Here is a 6836-nt window from a genome sequence, read left to right on the forward strand (position 1 = left end):
TGTGTATAAGAGACAGCCTTATGATCGTTTATAATAAACGTTATTTGATAAATTAAAAGCGCGTTCACCAAATTAATTGTTCCTGCTTCGTACCTACATGCCTTGCGCATCACACACATCGCTTTTCGAGGAAAACAGGAAGACGTAAGACCGAGCAGCGTATCCGAAGGAAGGACGTCCGACGGCAGCTTTCAAAAAAATACCTTCCTTGTTCCTGAGGTCAAACAAGGTGGCGACCAAAAAAGTAAGATAATTCTATTGAAAACATACACGGTTTATTAATTAGTAAAGTCGGTACTCGCCTATTAAAGTTTTGAGCAGTAAAGTAAAGTAAAATTTGCAAGAATCACGAAAAAACGAGTTAGAAGGGCCTGCGAAAATTGAGGGCTTCGTGATTCGTTGTCCGATAGCCGAAATAGCGATACGCGTAATTCGATCTTTTCGTTGCGTTGAACCGAAGTCCGGTTACAGAGAACATAGGGCAGAAATTGATAATTTTCTCGTCTTTAATAGAATAACGCTGGAAATTGAGAAGCGATTTGATAAATTCATTCAGCAGCAATTGAAACGTCCGCAAACCTCAATTTCTGGCGACCGTGACAGGACTCGTACGTGAGCTTCTTGTCAAATTAATGAAATTAATGAATTTCATTGTCCGACGGAAAACGAGACAGAATCCGTTCGTGAATTTATTGTCAGATTGATAAATTGAGCTGTTAGCATTGTCCGACGGGACGACGAAACAGGATTCGTACCCGAAATCTTGTTAAATGATTAATTAAATATTACGGATTATTCCGGGAACGCGAATTGTTAGATTAACAACGCGAAAAAAGTATTAAAAGATAGAGTCGTACAGAAATTTGAGTGTTAATTGGTAACCGGCATAAAGATTTGCTTTTGATTAAAGGAATTTATTTCTGAGCGAGATAAAACCGACGTTGCTTGTCCAATTAACTTTGTTGCATGCGTATTTGCATGATTCTGATATCTGATTTTCATGTAAAGTGTATAATTTACTGCGTGAAAATATTCTAAGGCAGAAATATAAAGTAGAAGCGTTTGCGAACATTGTTTTTGCAATACGGAATTGTTTGACAAGCCAGAGATATTGAAAAGTGTTAAAGATAAATAACCGCGAGTGAATTAAAGTAGATTTATGTATTGTTTTACTTCCGTTCCACGTATTACGAGGACGAGTTGTAATTACAGTACATCGCGTATGTAGAATCAGCGCGAATTAAAGATAAAGTCAGTGTTTGATGAGAAAATTAAGTAAAGTCAGTGAAAAGACGTTTTAATAATTGAAAAGGGCTTAGGCCTAAACAGATCTCTGCGCAAATTTTTTTCAAAAATTAAAAAACAATATTTTCGCATGTCGAAAAATTTTCATTGCATATTTGAACTTTCTAAAAAATAAAAAGGGCTTAGGCCGAAACAAACCTCTGCGAAAAATTTTTTAAGAATCCGGATACTTAGAAAAATTTCGGATATTGATTAATTTACATCGAAAGAACTTAGAATAATTTACGGACATAGAGTTAAGTCAGATTGACAGCTCAGCGAGGTAAAACATTAAACAGAACTTATTCTGAGAGTACCTACGCTTGATTTATATTGATTTACGTTGAGATACAACGATTTAAGAATTTTAATTAAAGAATATTGTCCGATTTTCAGTATTGAACGAACTAAAATTAAGAAATTGCGTTTGCATAAAGGAATCCCTGCGCAAAAATTTTTTAACGTTGAAAAACTTGGAAAATTTTTATTTCATTGAAATTTTACATTGCAGATTTACACTCAGTAAAAAGTTAAATTGGCTTTAGCCTAAACAAACCCCTGCGCAAATTTTTTTGGGATTTAAAGACTTAGAAAATTTTGTACAAGCAAAAGGCGAAAAATTTATAAGTACTTAAGTGAAAATTCGAAAAATAATCGGAACATTCAGAGATCCATCTAGCACGAAAGAGCGAACAAATAGCTACTTAAAAATATAAAAATTAAAATTGATTACATTGTATTTTGCTGAAAAATAGCATTTTAAAGATAAATTTTAAAAGGTCATCGAAATGATTGATTCTTTTTTTATAATAACGCTTATGTGAATGGCAGCAGTCATATTTTGTCCAATTTGCCAGTACATAATTGACATTTTGGCATTTATTCGCGACTTTCTGGATCGTTACATACCGGAAGCGTAGAGCACATTGCACAGTGGGAGAGCCCTTTAGCTTACGCTTACCGCGCGAAAGAAAATTAACGAAAACAAATTAATTAAAGCTAAAAATAGATAAAATCGAGAACAGCGCGATACATTGACGCGTGATAAGGTGTTTTCAGTACACAGACATCAAGAAATAACAATAATTATACCCTAAAAGTGTCTGAACACATCGTTTCGAGTACTTGAAGAGCCGGTGACGTAGCTCTGACGTCACACGGTTTGCGCGCGAAGACGCGTAGCAAAAGTTTTGTCCGAAAGCAGTAAGCGAATGGTTAGATAAAAGAGAGGCCGGAAAACTATTGACCGACCGACATATTTAGTGAGAACGGACATTTTGAGTTGGTGCGGACATCTTGAGTTGATGTCGACATCTTTAATTGATTGATTTGTTTATCGACACCCTATGATACTGTAAGAGAGAGAGAGAGAGTTGCATGTCGGTATAATAATTTTCTGCGTTCGCGTTGACGTAAGATGGCACTGCCTCTGCATTGTGTGGCGCTCCGTATGTCTGCTAGTCGTTGCGTATTGGTCCGCTTGTCTATGCCTGCGTGCGATTGGCTGTATCGAGAAGAGAGTGTGTGATTGGCTGTGACAGCCGAGAGAGTGCTCGAGGAAGAAGCCGGAAGCATGTGCCCGGTCTTTCGTATCCGGTCGTCGAGGCTTACGCCTCGCAGTATATCGCGTGTGTAATAAAAGTGATTTCTGACCCGAACACGTATCGCCTTAATCTCTTCTGTTTGCCTCCTCCCTTCCGGTTGAGTCTTGTGCCCTCTCGTACCGCTGTCTAGAATCCTTTCCTGACAATTCATTCTAGTTTCCTTTCCAAAGCTGTTTGACCGACTCTAGCAAATCTATCTTACAGCTAATAAATCTCAGAAGTGGGATAAAGGGCTCCTTGATAAAGAATTCCTTGAGAAAGAATTCTTTGATAAAGAGATTTCGGATAAAAGGCTACGTGTCTGTTCGTGCGGTATCATTCACGCGAGTTCGAAAGTGCGGTTATTTCGGTAGCCGGCATTTCATCAAACGACCGCCATTTTGTCTTGTTGCTAAGTGCGTGCTTCGTGTACGTTTCCCGCCGTTTTGTGTTTCTGGAATCTTCCAGAAAGAAAGACTTCTCTTCCGCGCACGCGCGACCGCGCATTCGCTGATCTACACCGATCGAGTGTTCAAGTTTAAGAAAAAGAGAGGAACAACGATGGATGAGCTACGGGCAAGATTAGATACGCTCACTCTTGAGCAGTTGAGCGAAGAATTGAAGAAAATGGATCTTTCGCCACTTAATACAAGAGAACGTTGCATCGACGCGATCATGTCGCACTATGAGCGTCATCAGAAAGATATTGAGAACACTTCCACCGTGAATAGAATTCACAGTTTGTCGAACGAAGTGCAAGGTCCGTCACAAGTGCCTCAAGCAGGATCGCAAGATATGTTACAACAGATCTTGGTGTTGTTGACACGCCTCGTCAATCAACCATCAGTGAACAGTGTTGAGTCGCCACAAAGGGCAGCATCAGTTCCCGCTGCTGCGGACGCGCGCTACATTCCTTCGTGTGCCGGTCCGTATACAGCGTCGTATGTGCCGCCCCCCGGGTTTAGTTATCCGTCGCTAATTGGTTTTGGGGAACAATCGTCTCCTGTGCCCGCCGGTGGAAATTATCCTCTTAATCCACCTCAGCAAGTTCCGTCGGGACATGTAAATTCACGTCGCCCGGATCTAGCTACCGTGCCGACGTCGCAGGCTGTTACCCTGTTAGCCTCTCAGATTCCCGCCTTTCACGGATCTGAGGATGATGATGTGGAGCTATGGCTTTACAAGATTGAGAGAGTCGCGACAATTCATGGTGTTTCCAACAGTGTCAAATTATTGGCAGCAACAACGAAGCTGCAGAAGATGGCAAGAGAGTGGTTCGACGTAGATGTCGAGCTTGTAAATGAATCGTGGGAAGCATTCAAGTGGGCGATCTCTCAACGTTTTAAAAGAAGAATTACTTACCAAGAAACCATGCAAAAAGTGGACTCCAGGAAGTGGGACCACGGAAAGGAAAGTTTTCAAGAATATGTCACGCAAAAAATGAAGCTTCTCCATCCCTTACGGCTTCCTCCACGGGAAGTAATACAGTTTCTCGTGAGTGGTATAACAAACTTTGCTATTCGAAGCACTGCCGCTTCGCTAAATGTAGATTCGGTTAACGAATTCCTCGACCGAATGCACAACATAACAAAAGCAGCCGGTTCGGGAGGGAAAAGATCTTCGCCTGTGTTGCCGAGAAAGGACAAGACTCGTGACATTAAGGAGTCGTCAACTTCAAAGGACTCAACTGAGAAAAAACCTTCTCCATCTAAGTTTTCCAAGGACATTACATGCGCTTACTGCAAAATCAGGGGGCATGTAAAGGCCGATTGTTATAGACTGAAACGAAAAGACCAGTCTACCTCTGCTGTTCATCCGACACCGACCTCTACTTCTGGTTCATCTGTGGGGGCAACGGAGGATGTGCCGTCTACTGTTCTTTCACCGTCGCAGGATGATTCTCCGGTCGTTGGCTGTGTCAGCGGGGATCAGCGGCGTCAATTAGAGATAAGTAATCAAATAGTGGAAATTGTTTCTTTGAACGGTGTACAATGTAGTCTACACGCGTTATTGGATACGGGTAGTCCGGTATCGTTTATTAGAGATTCTGTTTACAAAATGTTTTTCGGTCAAAATGTTAAATTTGATGAGTCAAAAGCGGTAAAGTTCCGTACATTAAGCGATTCAAGGATTAATGTCATAGATATTAAGAAAGTGACGATTGGTTTATCTTTATTGCCTAATCTGTCTCTTAATTCGACGTTGCACATAATAAAAAATGAGAGTTGGCCTACTCATGTAGTACTGGGCAGAGATTTTCTATCCGAGAATAAATTAACTCTGTTGTATAATCCGTCAGACTCAAATGCTCAGGAATGTTTGCAATTGATAAAGGAAGTAGCTTCAGCAGATGTGCTACAGGAAGACATTAAAGATGAACCTATTGTAGATACTTTAAGTATTGAGACTGATTGCGGTCCAACTGTGGACGCGCAAGTTTGTAATCTTATTAGAACGGTTAAAAATACACCGACAGAAAAAGTTCACAATCGTTATTGCGTATCGGTAGCTCTTAAAGATGCGTCAATTTATGCGTTTGCTCCGCGCCGTTTTGCGTATGCGGAACGCGAGCAACTTCGTGACGTAATAGATGATTTGTTATCGCGTGGTATAATTAAGGTTAGTACATCGCCTTATTGTGCAAGGGTCGTTCCGGTGCGAAAACGTAATGGACAGTTGCGACTTTGTGTGGACTTAAGGCCACTTAATGAACGAGTAGTGAAACAAAAATATCCATTTCCGTTAATCGAAGACTGTCTCGCCCGTTTGGGAGACAAGAAAATTTATTCACTGCTTGACCTAAAAGACGGTTTCCATAACATTGACATTCACCCGGATCATACTAAATTCTTTTCGTTCGCGACTCCAGACGGCCAGTATGAGTATCTAAAATTACCATTCGGTTACTCAGAGGCTCCGGCCGAATTCCAGAAACGACTTATTCAGATTCTACAACCACTGATCCGCCAAGATAAATTGTTGGTTTATATAGACGATATTTTGATACCATCTGTCTCCATTGAGGAAAATCTAGAAACGTTACGTCAGACTTTGATTCTACTAAAGCAACACTCCTTTGCTTTGAACTATTCGAAATGTCAATTTCTAAAAACTAAAGTGGAATATTTGGGTTACATTCTTTCTGATACAGGAATTACACTTAGCGAACGGCACGTCGACGCCGTTAAGAGATTCCCGATCCCAACTAATATCCATGAATTACAAAGATTTCTTGGTCTAGTTAGCTTTTTCCGTCGCTTTGTGTGCAATTTTGCCGCAATAGCCAAACCTCTCTATATGTTACTTAGAAAGTCAACTACTTTTGAATTTAATGATCAGTGCTTAAAAGCCTTCAACGAATTGAAAGCCGCGTTGGTTTCATTTCCGGTCCTTCGATTATATAATCCAAAATCATATACAGAATTGCATACTGATGCAAGTGCTTCTGCGGTTGCCGCGATTCTCCTTCAGAAACAGGAATCAGGTGTGTTGGCCCCCATAGCCTACTACAGTCAGGCGACTAACGAAGCTGAAAGCAAGTATCACTCGTTCGAATTAGAAATGCTCGCTGTAGTTAAGGCGGTTGAGCGTTTCCATATTTATTTATATGGTTTAGATTTTACTGTGGTCACGGATTGTCATGCGGTTGTGTTTGCGATCAATAAAGCAAACCTGAATCCGCGTATTGCTCGGTGGACGTTGCGTCTGCAGAATTACAAATTTAAAATTGTCCACAGGAAAGGCGAACGAATGGCGAACGAATGGCCCATGTAGATGCCCTTAGTAGGGTAGTGGCTTCTGTAAATTCTATATCTCTCGAAAAAGAATTGCAATTACGCCAACTTTCCGATGCTCATATTCAAACCATCGCTGAATTTTTAGAGAAAAATGACCATGATAAATATGAGATTTTCGATGGTCTTATCTACCGTAAATGTTCAGACAAACTAAGATCGGAAGAGCACACGT

This window comes from Wasmannia auropunctata, unplaced genomic scaffold, assembly GCF_000956235.1.
Source record: "Wasmannia auropunctata unplaced genomic scaffold, wasmannia.A_1.0 LD336063.1, whole genome shotgun sequence".
Taxonomy (NCBI): Eukaryota; Metazoa; Arthropoda; class Insecta; order Hymenoptera; family Formicidae; genus Wasmannia; species Wasmannia auropunctata.